This window comes from Amblyomma mixtum, chromosome 1, assembly GCF_055824585.1.
Source record: "Amblyomma mixtum isolate Tamu chromosome 1, ASM5582458v1, whole genome shotgun sequence".
Lineage (NCBI taxonomy): Eukaryota > Metazoa > Arthropoda > Arachnida > Ixodida > Ixodidae > Amblyomma > Amblyomma mixtum.
Window position 1 is genome coordinate 227,302,449 of NC_143012.1, and position 17,039 is coordinate 227,319,487.

At 47.6% G+C, this 17,039-nt stretch overlaps 1 protein-coding gene across 1 annotated transcript in view; it reads left to right on the plus strand.

The window, feature by feature from the left end:
* Window positions 1–11,803: 11,803 nt before the first annotated feature.
* Window positions 11,804–17,039, plus strand: part of aop (ETS variant transcription factor anterior open) — a 126,748-nt gene continuing 121,512 nt past the window's right edge. Inside the window, exon 1 of the mRNA XM_089564572.1 lies at window positions 11,804–12,231. The gene's annotated coding sequence lies outside the window, so the exon portion shown is untranslated. The remainder of the gene's footprint in view (window positions 12,232–17,039) is intronic.

Consider the following 17,039-nt stretch of genomic DNA (forward strand, 5'->3'; position numbering starts at 1 on the left):
AACAATCGTATGAGAAGAAACAACTTACTTTTCTTTGGCCTTAAAGACGTCGAAAAGGAACCTTGGGAAGAATCTGAGAAAAAAGTTCGAGACCTGTGCTCTACTGAGCTCGGTGTAGAACTAGAAGCAGATTCTATAGAACGTGCGCATCGACTAGGAGCATTCTGCACCGATAAACAACGGCCAATCATCATTAAGCTAACTCATTTTGAGACAAAGGAAAGCATTCTGGCGTGTGGTCCCAAACTGAAAGACACGGTATACGCAATCAGAGAAGATTTCGCTCCGGAAACCCGTCTTGCTCGTTCTAAACTTCTGAAATTTATCCGGCCTCAAAAATGTGCATTCAAACTGCGACTTGATAAAATGTACGTTGGGAAAAAATGCTATGCTTACAACTCTGCCACTGACACGGTGATTGAATGTACCGCTCGTGTTCCCAACACCGATGGTAGCGAATGACGCCCAGCAAATCATGCTCCCAACAAGCGTCCTTCATCATACCTCGACATCCAAATCGCCTTCACCAACATAAGAAGCCTTATTCCAAAGCGTGACCAACTTCTTAGCTTCATTGATGACATTGACGCCCACATTATCATTCTAACTGAAACTTGGTTGACTGCAGAAATCCTCGATAATGAATTGCTTCCCACTAATCTGAAATTCACCATCTATCGCCGAGATCGCGGCGGCCGTAGAGGGGGTGGCGTTCTAATAGCTGTAAGAAACACATTGTCATCATCCTTAGTGTGCCACGACGACGTACTCGAACTATCATGGATTTGAGTTCACACCTCAAATGGGAAAGCTGTACTTGGTATTTGTTATAGACCACCCGATTATGGTCCATCCTTCAGCAACTTACTCTGTCATAGTCTAACATATATTAGGGACAACTTCCCCCACTCACCTATTTTTCTATTTGGCGATTTCAACTTCCCCAATATTAACTGGCCTCTACTTAGCACACCTGGTAATTCACAATCCAGTGAGCCCAAACTATTCCTTGATCTAACTCTTGATTTCAATCTGCATCAATCCATATCACTTCCGACGAGAGGGAATAACACTCTTGATCTATTGCTCACGAGCAGTCCTGATGACATTAAAAGCGTAACGATTCACCCCAGAATCAGCGACCACGCTCTTCTTCACATTTCCATATCACTACTGCTAAAAGTTAGGTCCGCAACTGAGAAGATAATCTTCGACTACAAAAGAGGCAACTTTGATGCAATCAACGTTGAACTTGCACGGTTTCACGAGTGCTTTCGTGAGTCATATGCGTCACGAACGATCAACCATAACTGGGAACTATACAAAACAACAATGATAAACCTAAGAAACAAATACATACCAAAAATAAATATTACATCCGATCATAGCAATGAGTGGTTTACTGTGACTTTGAAACGCCTCCTGAACAGAAAGAAACGCCTCTACCGGTCAGCAAAGTCGTCTAACTGCCCTGCAAGGTGGAACCAATACTATCAGTGCGCAAAAACCTATATCGAAAGCCTGTGTGCGGCAAAACACAAATTCTTTTCAGTTGACCTTCTCAAAATCCTACAGTCCAACCCCAACAAATTTTGGCGTATTCTCTCTCCTAGGTCTCGGCCGAACCAAATAGAACTCATGGGAACTGATGGTGACCCAGTGGACCTAGATCAGTGCGCTACCGTACTGAACCAATATTTCACATCGGTTTTCACTCCCACACACAACTCTACCACCTCACTTCCACCAGAAACTTCACCGGTTACGATGCGTAAGATACTGATTAATCCCGACGGTATCAGCAACCTCATTGATTCTCTTAAACTGTCTTCCTCGGCTGGGTGTGACCACATCAACAGTAAGTTATTAAAAAACACATCATCAACCTCGTCCCAGATATTAGAATTAATCTTCACCCAGTCTTTGCAATCGGAGGAAGTCCCGGATGATTGGAAAGTTGCCCAAATCATTCCAGTCTTTAAAGCAGGTGACCGCAAATCAGCCTCTAACTACCGTCCTATATCATTAACCAGTATCCCATCCAAACTTCTCGAGCACATTATATCCACGAACCTAATGGCACATCTAGAATCTAACGACTTCTTTTATCCTCACCAGCACGGTTTTAGGAAACACCTTTCATGCGAAACAGCTTGCCGAGTTCATACATGACTTACTCGAATCTATGGACAATAACCTTCAAGTAGATGCCATATTCCTCGATTACTCTAAAGCATTAGATCGCGTCCCCCATAACCACTTACTTCAAAAGCTTTCATTGCTAGGAATTCCCGCCAACCTAATCCACTGGATCGAAAATTTTCTTTCAGGACGCAAGCAGTTCACTTCCGCAAACGATAGCCACTCACCCTTCACCAGCGTAACATCAGGGGTCCCTCAAGGCGCCGGACTGTCACCGCTTCTATTCCTCATTTACATTAATGATCTCCCTTGTAACATAAACTCTAATTTACGGCTTTTTGCAGATTATTGCGTCATATACAGAGTTATTGAGGCGGCCAATGATTCATCTTTACTTCAAACCGATCTTAACACACTCGCGTCATGGTGTAATACGTCCCTCCTGTCGTTAAACATTAGCAAGTGCAAATCTATGTCTTTCACGAGAAAGCGCACTATGAATCCGCATCAGTACAGCATTGGTTCACTTCTTGTCGACCCCACATTATCATACAAATATCTCGGCCTCCACCTAACACCATCACTATCATGGGTAACCCACATTCAAAACATTTGCGCAGAAGCCTCACGCACACTCGGCTACTTACGACGTAACTTGAAGGACGCATCCCCTGAAATAAAGAAACTAGCATACATGACATTCATTCGCCCGAAATTAGAATATGCGTCATCCATTTGGCATCCATCGCAAGCTTATCTCGCCGCCGACCTCGAAGCCGTACAGAACCGCGCCATCCGCTTTATAACATCTTCCTATTCAAGAAAAACCAGCATCACTGCACTGAAACAGTCCGTCTCCATTCCATCGCTCGTGCCACGCCGCATCATATCTCGCCTCTGTCTTCTGCATCATTTCTATTATCATCCGCGCGCACGCCACGCAAAACTAGAACCCCCCCATAGGACGTCTAGCCGCTTGAACCACAATCATAGCATCGCTCGCATCAACTGTCGAACGTTAGCACTCAGTTCTTCTTTTTTCCCGCACGCAATAGCTCTATGGAATGCCCTGCCAAACACCATTGTATCATGCACTAATCGCAAATAATTCCGTGAAATACTAAAGGACCATTTTTCGTGAGTGCAATCTTTTCAATTATATGTTGTGCTTGAGACAGACAAGTGTCCTTGCTTTTTTTCATTCCTTAGCCTTTGTTTACTCATGTGTTAATTTTTTTTTTACTTGTTACATATTGTATAACCTTTTCGACGCCCCTTACCTGTTGTACATCTCTATTCCTTTTCAATGTTTTTTTTTTCTTTCTTTGTAGTGTTCTTGTCTTGTTCGTACAAATCTTGAGTTTGCTCCCCCCTTATGTAATGCCCTCGGGCCTTTAAGGGAAAAATAAATGAAATGAAATGAAAATGAAATGAAAGTGAGAATGGGAATATCTAGGCCAAGCAATGAGCGCATATCTAGGCCATGAAAGTGAAATAGCAAGGAGAACAAGAATAGGTCGGGTGCATTAGGCAAGTGCTCCCACGTTCTGAACCGCACCTTTATATAGTATTGTTACGCCCAGGGTTTATTAAGACCGGGATGGAGGACTGAAAGCAGCTGGGTCCGCTTACCGAGCACGAGACGCCACCAACCTCATTATATACTATCATTTTTCAAAGGGATAGTATATAATTATTATGCGAAGCATACTAAAATAGCCCAACCCAGCTCCTCGAGCGCGGCGGTGTCGTTACCATTGACCTTTCGTGACCTCCATGTCATACCACGTGATGCGTGACGTCACAGCAGGTGAAAAACGGGGGCCCAACTCGCGCCGTCGCGCGAGGCGTCGTGACCAAGGAGGACCACGTGATGCGTGACGTAACGACATAGGAGAAACGGGGCCCCAGCTCGCGCCGTCGCGCGAGGCATCGCGACCAATGTGTTTCCTGCTTCTGCCGCTAGGTGCGCTGTAGTGAACACGTGATGCTGGAGCGGCGGTATACAAGGGGGTGCGCCTGCCTCTGCTAGGCGTACACGGGATAGAGATGCCTCCTGGAGACAGGGCTGCTCGTTGGAATGAGAAGCAAAAGTTGCGATGTGCTACAGAGACTGATGAAGAGCGTGAAGAACGTCTAGCCAAGCGGCGTGCTCGATATGGAACTCGGCGACAATATGCTTCGCATCTGACTAGGCTTAACCTAAGCTAAGCCTCAGCCATTTTTTTTATCAGTGACAGTACTCAGCTATGCTGAAGAAACTTGGAGTCTAATGTCAAAATATGGGGACGCTTAAATAGCATCATATTTCACATTTTTCGCAGCTCCTATTTCAGATTCTGTGTGTGTCTGCGTCGGTTTCTTTGTCCATTATTGTCGGTACAGTCTTTGTCAAAAGTAACCAGGCTACATGGTTTGCTTCTCATTCGTATAACAGAGCCCTCACGGCTTCCCCAAAGATCAAAAAGTTCTTTGAAGGTGAGAACAGGGGTTCTTCTTACCATACAGAGATTTAGAGCTTGAGGGCTGGCATAACAGCTTTAGTATACGACTGAGAAGAAAAACGTGCAGCCTGGCTACTTTCGACAAAGGCTGTACATCAACCTCCACATTCGAACTGCAAGCTGCAGTAACAGGTATCCGCTTTGCTGTGGCGGTGCCAACATTTGCATATATCACATTTTTTAGAGTGAAGCTCTTAGGCGCCCATTGTCGTCGCCGTTGTGCGTTGTAAGCAGCAGTGGACACTAGTCGCGCTTTAAGCTGCGAAACCAATGGAGCGGGCAATGAAGCCATAGGCCTTCGGCGTTCGCTGTGTTCATTTGCGTTGGCGTTGACGTTTTACACTCCGATCATTTGAAGGAAAGGAAATGCGCATAATTGGCTCCCTGGGTCAGTGGACCCCTGAGTGGCGCTTTTAGGTACGTGGGATGATGAGACAGAGATGTTGGCTAAGCATTGACAACGTTGTGCCAGAAACGCGGCGCTGAAGCCATGTGCCTTCGTCGTTCATTGTGTTCATTAACGTTGGCATTTACAACGTTTTACACTCCGATGTAACTGGCTCCCTGGGTCAGCGGATGTCTGAAACGCGTTTATAGGTGCGCGGGGTCATGAGAGAAAAGAGAGAGAGATGTAAGCTGCATGCGTTAGCGCTAACGATGAGCGAACTCGAGCGATGTGTCGGCTTTGGAGTTTGCCGACACATCAGCACCAATTTCTTCACTCAGTCGACCCACATCTTAGATCAAGACTCTCACCCACAATTCCTCGCCATCTGGAAACACTTTATCACCGACTTCGTCTGAATGCTGCATATACAAACGGCTTGCGATACCGTTTTGGACAAATGGACAGTCCTCATTGTGACAACTGTGCCTCGATAGAAACTGTGGAACATATCCTGCTTGAGTGCCCTGCGCATGCTAACGAGCGTGCGTACTATGAACATTGCATGCAGAAGCTCTGCTCAGTGCCCCTAACAATGGACAAAGTTTTAGGTCCCTTAGCCTGCCTTAGGCAACAGAGACTTGCAAAGAACTTTCTATTTACAAATTTAAATGACATTGGACATCTCCACAAGTTTTAAATTCACTTTCACGTTACCTTCATGCATTCTTCATGCAGGGAACTTCGTCAGCCCATTTGTCGGACTATGCACTCCATCATTCCATAGGTTACATCAATACTCGCCGTTGCATCCTTAGTACCCATTTCATGGCCGCATTTTATCTTCGTTTTTTTTTTACCTCTTCCACGCTGCTCTCCTTCAGTCTCTATCTCCCAAATTCCCCTCCCTACGCAGAGTAGGATGCCAGCGATTTTTAAACGCCGGCTAAATTCTCTGTATTTCATTAAAGAGTCTCTCTCTCTCGAGATCAACCGTTAACTGCCGCCTGCTAGAGTGGCACGGTGGGTGGGGACTTTAATGTAGTGCATATTGTTAAGGTGTAACACCACCCCGCACCTCCACCAATATAAAGACAAACAGGAATTTCTTACCACTTATGCAGGAGAGCATCCCGTTCCCCTCGCTCGTAACGCCTCCCATGGCTGTGAGAACCTCGCGAAATACCTGCATAGATCTCGTCTTTGAGAACCAGGCATTAGTGCAGCAAGTCGAGAATATATCCATCCATTTCTCCGACCACAACAAAGCTTCCTTCATGAAAATCAAGAACTTTTAGGGGAGTGTTTCTTGAAGAAGGAATATGTTTGAAAAATAACAAATTCTGTAATTGTACATGCATGTCTTGCTCGAATGCTTTGCCTCAATCTATGGAAAAGTTGTAACAGCTGATGAGCTGCGCTCAAATTTTCGATTATAAACGAAAGGTCCTAAATATGTCGATTTATACATAAAAGATCATGCGATGTGGCTAAAGGCTTTGTGGAGAGTGAGGGGGATAGGAGGCACCGGCTGGCATATATGCCTTTCAGTAAAACGCTAGTTTGGCCTAGTTGGTACGGGCCATACATGCTCTGAGCGCAAAAAAATACGGGGACCGCGGATAGAAATAATAAAGCTTTCAGCTGTTGGTAGCACCTATGCTGTGTTTCTTGCGGTTCCCTTCAGTCACTGCGTACACAAAGTGGACCCAACTGGTCCTGTGTTGGTTTCCGTTAGCACTGGGATATTATATACAGTTGAGCCCACTTATAACGAACTTGATCGTCACGCGGCATTTGTTCGTTGTATCCAAAGTTCGTAGTAAGTGGACCACCTATAATACGGGCAAAAAGAGCAAGCGAGACGAAAGTTAACTTTGTTTTTGAAAAAAGTCAGTGATGCATGTCTGCTTCTTCAAAGCTGATCGCATCACTGCCGTTTCTAATTTTTCCAGCGCGGTAATATGTTCATAACCAAGGCCTCTGCTGCACACGAGTTCCTTAAGCGACGCGATGTAACCGATCGCGGTTGAAGCGTTCACAGCAACCGGCGGTAGAGCAGCATCCTCGTCATCGTCCTCGTCGGTCTCTCGGCAGTCAGGAAGGGCTCGCACTTACCGCACAATAGCTTCGTCAGTGCATGGCTCCGCAATGTCGGCGTCGTCATCAGCAGAAACGAAATCGTCCCAGGCAACGTCAGGTCCGGCCAGCTGCGTGTCAACGACGCGTTGCCACAAGTCCTCGTGCGACCGGCCTTCCGGTGGGTCATCTATGGCGTCCTCAGTGCCTGGGCCCATAAAACCAGCCTTGCGGAAGAAATTTGCTATGCACTCCGCGATGAGCTCCATCCACGCCGCTTTCAACATCTCCACGGCGGCAAGCAAGCTGATGCGAACTGGCATGGCAGCATCAATCGCGATCAACAAGCGTTGGATGACGCGCCGCCGGTAGCAGCACACCTAGAACGCATGAATGATGCCCATATCCAGCGGCTGAATTTTGCAGGTTGCATTGGGAAGCAAGAAGAGCACTGCCACCGCACTCAAGGAAGGCTGCACATGGTGCGCCGCACAGTTATCCAGCATGAGCAGGACCTTCCTGTTTTTCGTGCCATGTCGCGGTCGAACTCGACAAGGCACTCGGCAAGTAAGTGACGACTCATCCAGGCTTTTATATTGTTCCTGTAGCGTACGGGCACGTAGCTTCCAAAGCATCGCGGCTTACGTGACTTGCCGGTGACAAAAGGCAGCCGCCGGTCACTGCCGTCCATGCCACTGCCGCGTCGTGTCAGGGGAACACAAAGTGCGCGAAATTCGCCTGCCGCGGGTTCGCAGTCGAGCGAAACCGCGCCAAACACCGCCAGTTCGGTCAACTACGGGGGCCCGACAGCTTCGCGTTCGCTCTAACCGAGTGTTGAGGCCACAACAGTTCGTTCTATGTGAGACACTGTGCCATTGCCCCAATATATATTTTGACGGTAGCACCGCCCTCGTTCGTACTAAGCGAGCGTTCGTTATATCTGCGGCTGTTATAAGTGGGCTCGACTGTACAGCGAATAGTTGGAGCTTGTATTTTTCAGTGCGGCAGCATTAATGTTGCCACCATAACAAGACCCCACCGATTAGCTGATTTGACGAGAGAGGTCACATCACCCTGTGACGTCATTACAACTTGCCCACCGGGCAATGAACCCCCTAGTTTACAGACAGGAGACTGAATGAAGAATCGAAATCAAAAATGAAAAAAAAAAAAAATTGGAGGGGACAGTTAAGCTCCGCTTTAATGTTACGACGCTATAGCGTTCGTGGGTTAATTCCAATATATGCACAAGGTCATTCTCTAATTAGCATTCATAGATCTCTGGTAGTCCTCATACCACTCCATGCGCAGTGGTGCAGCGGTTATGAGATGCCCCTGCGATGGCAGGTGCTGCCACTGGTATAGACTTGTGCGCTCTAGAGTCACTGGATAATTTTTCTTAGTGCGACCTTGGTTGCTCCTTCCGAGCAACCTCTAGCGACCAGTCATTAACTGCCACCTGCCACGGTGGGCAGCTTTCTCACAATTCGGCCGGAAGGTTGCGATGACGTCAAAAGGTCACGTGACCTGGGTGGCCCACCTGCCTCCCATAGGTTACTTCTCTGGGGATATTTTTTGGATATTTCGCTCACGGTCAACGACGCCGGATTTTCTGCGACCCGAACTCATTAACGCTATTGCTTTAAAGTGTAATATTTGCAAATGTCAACACCGTCAAAGCATAGCGGATGCCTGCTACTGAAGCTTGCAGTGCAACTGTATGGTGGTTGATGGACCGACAATTGCTGAGAAACTGAGGCAAACAGACACAGAATTTGCAGCAGAGGCTGCGAGAAATGTGATGTATAAGGCTATTACATTTCACTCTTAAGGAGACTTCAGCGTCCCCATAGTTTTAACCAGATAGGATTAGAAGGGCCATTAAGGCTAAAACTGTCGGGCGGTGTCGGCGTCTGTGTGAAGACTCAACCTGCCAAGCGGTGTCTAGGGAGATGTCTCTCTCGCGCCGGCCGCCTGTCACCAGTCTCACTATTTTTGAACCGGAAAGGACGGATACGCAGGCCGAAGAATTATTTAGAGGTGATTTTCCCTCTGGATACTATTGAGGGGAATATGTTGATGATGATGGTTGTAGGATGTCTCACTTCTTGCAGATTCGATGTTTCTCAATCACGTTGACTGAGCACACTTCCGGAGAGGTTAACTCTTTATTACCAATTAATAAAACAGAAAGAAAGTTACAGCAAGAAGAAAACTTATTTACGTTTGACTGACTCGAAGTATGACCTGACGGAACCAGCCTGCGGTCACGTCACAACAGCTTGTTTTAAACCCTATGTCCCCGCCCTAGGTTGGGACAATAACCAATGAGGTAAATAGACGAACACTCACCCAATCAATGATTAGGGAAAGGAAAACGCAGCCAATCAAGAATTAGGGAAGGACGATAAGTCATCTAGACTAACATTGCACAATTATGTACACTCTTCACTAACGAGATCTGAGAGTATTCCCCTTTCCTCCCGCGAGCCTGGCTTACATTCGCTTTCCCAAGGCTGCGGCTTGTATTAAGGTGCCGTCAATCACACCACATCTTCATGCAGAGTAGACCAGATGGACGCATACTCTAGTACAAAGCACGTCTATCCCGTGTCCATTCGCTGTGCATGTCAGCTGAGGTTGACTCGCGCTGACGAGTGTTCACTTTTCATTTCTGCAGCTAGCGGGGCCACCGTGTTAAGAGCCTCCCGAGACACCCTAAGCTTTGAGCAACAGAGCCGCGTACATGGGACAAAACAGGTACACTATAGGCAAAATCGATGCGATGCGGATGATTGTGACTCGTTGTCGTACGCGTGCGCCTACCCAAAGCCTCCTAGGACAACGTCTACGCTCCCGTAGGGGATCTGAACCAAGGTTGACCCTTACCCTATACTCGGAATTCTCCTGCTCCCACGATCCCGCTCGGTAGCGACTGCGAGTGACTCTCCCTTTACCGCCATGCGGAGGGCAGGGAAAAAAACTCGACTGACATTTTTTTTTTCTTTTTTCCGCGAACACAGACGCGGCAAACAAGCATAGCGCCAGAAACTTCACCCTTTGCAAAAATGAAAATGACCACGAAGAAATGCGCGTGTGTTTGTACTTTGCTCTCCAAGACTTTCACGCGCGTGCGACCTGTATATATGTTATGTTTATATGTAAATACATTTATTGCCAGTGTACCTCTCCCCCTGTCTTTCCTACTATCCCCTCACCTCTTTCATTTCACTTCTACACACTTCCTGCTGTAATTTATTTCCTCTGCCCCATCTCAGGCGCTGCGAGCAGCGATAGCAGATGCAGGGGCTACCAATAATCTTTTTCCTTCCATTTACCATGTTTAATAAAACCACTTACTACTACGAAGAAAATTACCCAGACAACAGCAGGCCCACGCGCAAATAGACAGCCTTCCGATGAGCTACGTGCGCAAAAAGGGGGCTTTCGGGAGCTATTCGTGGTCGCACTGCTCGGGAAAGGCAACCTGGATCTCACAAGCCCCACAGGGGACTGCGTTTGAAACAGCCACCTGCCAGTGCAGTGTCGCTGCGCAACTGCGCCGATAGTAGTTGGAAAACTCGCCGTTGCTCTCTGCGCTAGTTGCACGTGGGGTCCCTTTGTCTTGTCCCACTTCAGTCTCCTCTTTCTTCTTTTGCTGTTGGTTTCGGACGTTGGCTTCTGTCCCCCTTGAGAGTCCGGTGGACGCCTCCCGCTTTCTTATGTCTCCTGAGTTCTTTTGGTGCATTGCACAGCGGAAAGCTGGTCAACTTGCGTTCTTTCTGACTCTTCCAAGTGGGCTTGCTTCTGTGCGCTGCTTTTCGCACAGTATCGTTGGTTTGCAGCAGACCGAACATCCGTTCCCGGTGCTGTATCTGCTGCACGGCTGCGCGCTCTCGACGCCGTTGCACGCGCACAGAAAACCGAGACAGAGCTTCGCAGCCGAGTGGGGCGTCATGTCCCCACGAGACTAAAAAACGACCTCCGAGAGATCAATCAATCAATCAATCAATCAATCAATCAATCAATCAATCAATCAATCACAGGTACTAAAATGCGACCGTCTTATATATATCGTGCACAGGAGGACGGAACAAATTAGGGCAACATACCGAACGTTATCTCAAAACGTGGGGTCAGAAGCAGCATAGAAGCGATCCTGTTCTGACAAGCACATCCGACAGCTGTGTAGATTAACATGTAACTCACCTGCCATTGACTCGTGTTTGCTCAGCGCCGTTACAGTGCCCTCGTAGGTTTAGATTTACAAGCTTGTTTCACGAGAAAGTGGCACGCCAGGTGCACTGAAAAGATAACGTGTCAATATGCCAGGCAAAGGAAAAATAAATTGACGTAACGGCGAATCGTCTCCGCCGGCGACGTCAACCCGGAGGCATTCACATCCGCTCCGTTTCAGCGACAACCCCTCACCGCCCGTGCCGAGCCGAGCGCGGGCGAAATAGCTTCCTCCGCGAGCCGCTCTTTGTTCTTTCTTTTGCCCGTTCTTCACGGCGTAGCATCTCTCCGCCACCTCTCTCTATCCAGTCCCACTTCCCCTACGGAAAGATGGCGAGAGGGGAGGAAGCGAAAAGGAAAAGAAAGAAAGCGGGCGGAAACGACGATCGCAGCGCCACCCTCCGACTTCCGGCCGTCCGATCACTTGCTATCCAGAGCCACCTTGCGGTGAAAGTGCGCGCGACTCTCTGCCGCTGCTGCTGCTGCTGTGCTTCTCCGTGGCCTCCCTCGCCCCCGTGCTTGCCCTCCTCCTCCCGTCCAGCAGCAACCTCCCCGTGCTTTGCGAGGAAGAGTGTCGGAGGCCGAATGCGAGCGAGAGCCGAGCGAGCGGCGTTTCTGCTGCCTCTGGAACAACAACGCCCGCGGAATGACGACCGCCGCTGGCGGGCCGACCCAAGAAACGTGCGTCTGTACCGCGCGCCAGTGACGTGCCTTCTATGATCAGCCGTGGCAGCGACGGCGGCAACAAAGGGAAGAACGACCACGCCAGGGGCCGAGCGAAGCGTCATCGCCGCCGCATGGATTAACAACCCCATCGCGAGCTCTCCTCGGCGACACGACGGCGACGACTTCGACGCGTCTCGGCGACGACGCGTAAACAACGGGGTGAGTCTGTGCTCTCTGCCGCTGTTGACATCGTCCTGTGCTGCGCGTGCCTGGATACGCGCTTTCTTGGCAGCGTCTCTCTGCTGTTGGCCTGTTTTACTCCCGAGCTTCTGTGCCTTTAGTGTGCGTCAGCTGCTGCGCTCGCCTCAGGCGGCGCGCCGCCGAAGCTGTGTTTTCTCTGCGGTTATGTAATAGTGGCGCCGGAAACTCGTCGCTCCCGGCTCCGACTCCGCGCGTATGGCCCCCCTCCCCTCTCGCTAAACTCAGCAGCCGTTATTGGACGCCGCGGTAGGTGGCGTCTGCTGCCGCCGCTGGCAAGTTTTGGAGAACGCGTGTTATGCATTCGCTTACGTATTAGATGCTCACGCACTGCGAGATGTATGATGTTGTGCTGGTGGCACATTCGCTCCTTGGTGATGTCGTTTGACTGGCGTTGTGACGCGATTAACCAACATGTGCCCTGCGTGAGTCATGAATGACTGGGGCGAGGCGCAATGTTCCAAGAAAGCGTCTGGAGATGCGTCCCCGCGATCTTGGTTCTGTGTTTGCAATGGGAATCTTGACCGGAAACGATGCCCAAGCTGTACGGAGGAAGCGATGCTATCGCACCGTTGTTGTGAGCGGATGTCGCTCATTTCCTGCCCTGTCGTATTTCGTCCGCGATTGCAACTTAGCCTGAACAATGTGCATTGAAGTCGACTGTGTGCTGGGAGGCATTGAGGATCTTTGACGTCGATTGTTAGGTGATGGGCGTAATCTCCGCACCCGTTTGCCGGCAGGTGCGACGTGCTTTTCCTTTACCCGTGGTTTCTAACCCGTAGACGAGACGAGCGAACATTTCTCGACCTTGCCGCGTTGTTCTTGACATCACATGATTGCTTGTGCTGCGAAGTGGCGATATCGAATCGTTTTGCTTGCGACCCCGCTGCTCTGGAAAGTCGGCGGCTCCGGTTCGCTATCTTACGGCCGGCCGTGCCAACGATCCGGCCTGCTTGGTCGCGTGTTTGCCTTGGATGGTGGCGGATATCTGCTCGCCTTACGTCCGGGTCGGAAGCATGGCTGCTGCTGCTGCCCGCCCCGTCTTTTGATAGCGGCTGTTTGCAGATCGCGCGATGCGTTTCCCCCGGTTTGTTACCTCTCTTACCTGGCCTCCAGCACGCTGGCGAACAGGCGGGGCTGTTAAGGGTTTTCACTTTTTCCAGGCACGTATACTACCCTTTACTCTCGTTACCGGCCGGTTGAGTGGCTTATGGGGCACGTATTTCACCATAGGCATAGGTTTAGAGGTTTGAAGACAAGATTCATGCTGTGCAAGATCGACTACGAGGACTCCAGGCAGGGCACTAGTTTCGTTTTGTCGTCATCACCAGCCTGAGTGCGTCCACTGCAGGACAAAGGCACATACAATGCTGTTGAAATATTATGGTCCTGTGCGCAAGCATATGACAATCTTCGTTTTGTTTAATGCAGATATTTCATTTTTACACTGCAGCCTTTACAAATTGCAAAAGTATGACAATACACGAAGATACATCAGAAAGCGACCTTTCACGTGGCTTTCAGCTTCGCTGGCTCTTATAATGTGCTTACATAGCAGAGCCTTACACAGTTGGCTTTCCTCAGACAACAAGTAAAGGCTGCTGCTGCACGTGTGCAGGTGTGTTGGGGCCCATGTGCCGGTTGTTTGAAAAAAAAAAATTCATTGCAGTGCACCAGAGGTCTGCCTGCGCCCTTGCCACCATCTTCTTCCAATCATGCACCATACCTCCAAAACATCTTTGCAAAACAACACGCAGAGCAAAATAGTTACTAGACCTTGCTTGTATCCTACATCGTCAGCAGTTTTGAGTTTAATTCAAGATGTCCTCAGAAATCACCTTTTTCCTTGGTGCTGTCTGTTCTTTCCATGACGCTTCCATTCCAGCAGACTAGCTGAAACAAAGCCAATCCTTATTGGATTGTTTCGCTGTTATTTTTCTTGTGCGTTGGATATTCCTATGCCTCAATTTTCACAAATCTGGCAGATGTGAGAAGAAAGGATGCTCACTAGCCATGTGGTTTCATTGAACCATTTTTTTTTGTTAAGCAGCAACTTTGAAAGGCCTCGCTGTTGTCATTCTGGCTGTCATGCTACATTCGTTGCAGAGGAGTCATATCATGGCTAAGTTAGCAGTGTTTGCTTCAAGAAAGCTTCCGAGAGTACTCATTACAAATCCTGACAAACACGACCTCAGTGCACGTCTCGTTCGCAGTCTGATATTGCTCTTGAATAGTTCTAAATGAGTGCTCATGAATGTAAAGGCATGCTGATTATTTGAAGCGCAATAACACATTACGCTGCTGAATTAAGTGTGGATGCACTTGGCGTAATATGCATGCTTTGCATGACAATTCATCTCTCCGATCCTTGAGGTTCAGTTTCAGGCTAGCACTCTCCAGGTTCCTATCGTTTGTCTCATTTTCAACAAGAGCATACGAATTATCTGCTCGAACCTTGTGCATAATTAACCTATCTACATGTACTCCATTTTTATTCATACCTGCCCATGACGGTACTTGCTGCAAGTTATGTGAGCAGGTGTGGTTTGTGTGTCGTAGAATGTAGGCTTATAATTTGAAGGAATACACCCTTCAGTTATCAAGTCAGGCATTCTGAAGGTGTAATTTGACACTGCAATGATATGCGCAGATAATCAATGTTTCTTTTACTGCTCTATAATGTTATTGGTACACTTAAACTTGAGTCCCGGGTAGTTGCTAGTTTTTCTGATTTCAAGTAGCAGCTTAGGCTGTACACATGGTAGATGATTTTCATGAGCCTTAATTGTGTGTTCTCTTGTTTTAGTGATCCCTTCTTTGTTACTGGAAAATCTAAAAGTCCAGACATTTAAAATGTATTCATTTATGAGTAAAGTTGTCATTCTTAAAATAAAAATTAGGGACACATTGAAATTTGTTGCAAAAAGTAATACATGTCTTGAGCAAGGATCAGAAACTAGGTTGTGAAGTGTATACTTGCACCTTTGATGTCAAATGTTGGGCACTCTTTCATGCGACATTTTTAGTTGCTATTTCTCTCACGTTACCTTCTTTCTCTTAACAGACATTTCAGAAGACGTTTGGGTGCTAGGTTTGCATTTCAAATAACCTCCTTGTAAATGCTAGGTCTGCTAAGGTTTTGTGGCGGTTTCTTTGTCACCTTTCCTCTGCAGTACTGCTTGTGCTGCTCTATGTAGAGCGCCTCTGGGGTCATCATTGTCATGCAGATTGGGAGTTCTTTAGTCTGCCCAATGTTAGCAAAATTAAACGGCACAGCTGTTTGGTCTTTGTATTCCTCACAGTAGGTTTGAATTGTGCACCTTTGTGAAGGACAAGTTTACTGCTACTCACTCAAAACTTCATTTGTTTGCATGCATTGATTGCTGCTTGAAGTACTCATTCTTTCCGACAATGTTAACTAGTATGAAGAAAGAAGATTGCAATGTTTTATTGGTTTCTCTTCCCCCTCCATCTTTTGTTCCTGTCATTCTCATTGTTGCCTTTATATCTCTCTTGCAAGCTGTGCATGATGCTTGAAGTACCCGTGAGAGTCTGTCTACAAATAATTAAAGGAAATGGCTTTCTGACTCACATTTGAAGTCTTATTTCAATATATACGGATTCTGAGTGTATTGCAGTGAGAGAAGTTTTTCCTGAAGCTTGTGGGCCCTATTCCACTGTGTTACATGGTGTAATGAAAACAGTTGCTGTTAAATTGACCACTTCAATGTTGAGGTATTCGCATGTCTAGAGTGCTCACATGTTGCTCTATGAAAAAAAAAGGGAATTTAAAAAGCGGTTATGAGTTGCACAGAAAATTTGTGCGCTAAAGTGCTGCCTTGTACCTCTAGAAAGAACAAAAGCAAACCTGCTAGACCCCCAATATAGCATGCGCTCAAGATCCGACTTCAAGTTCCATGTGTGCCTAGTTCATCGGTTCTCTATTTAAATGGCAATCGTTTGCCAGTACTAGTTTGCAAGACAGATGGTCACATTGTGGAACGCTTCGTCGAACCCATTTCACGTTTTTGTTTTTTTTTTGCTATCCGCTTCTATAAAAATGTGAGCTGTCCGTCTGACGCGATCTCAGGTTGGTTTATGGTTGGTTTATCGGGTTTAAAGGGGCTGCGAAACACTGCCTGGGGGAATACCGGCTATACTTCAGGTGGGTACTTTATGTCACACAGACGCTGACTTAAAAAGAATTACAGGAATCGATGCACAGGAACGGGAGTTATTCAGTGAAGAAATTTCAAAATACAAGCAAACAAAACGCTGCCCTCAACTCGATTTTGGCGGGGCTTCCCACTCCTATTTCGCTCTCCCAATGACGGCACCTGGCGCAACCAATCAAAACAGCCAGCCAGAGCACGTCGCGGAAGTTTGTACTCCAGGGTTGCCTGCTCTCTGTGAGACTGGCAGCGTTGTTTCCATGCCAGAGCGCCCCTGGTGGTGTATTTTTATTTTACTTGCTTTGCAGGGCTTTTATCTAAAGCAAACAAATTGTTTTTGTTGATCTAATATAAAACGCAGACAGGTGACAAAATTTGTCTCTATTTATTCACACAATTTGCAGTATATTTACTGTTTGTCCGGTCATCAAGCTCGCGCCAGGTGATGTCATATCCGCTGCTAAAAACCCGCCACTGTGTGGCGACACCATCAGAGCCATGAAGTTGTTTTTGGGAGGACATTAAAATATTAAAAAACGGAATGTACGCGGTATTACCGACGCTAATAGCACCATTATAACTCACTGTATGCAATCA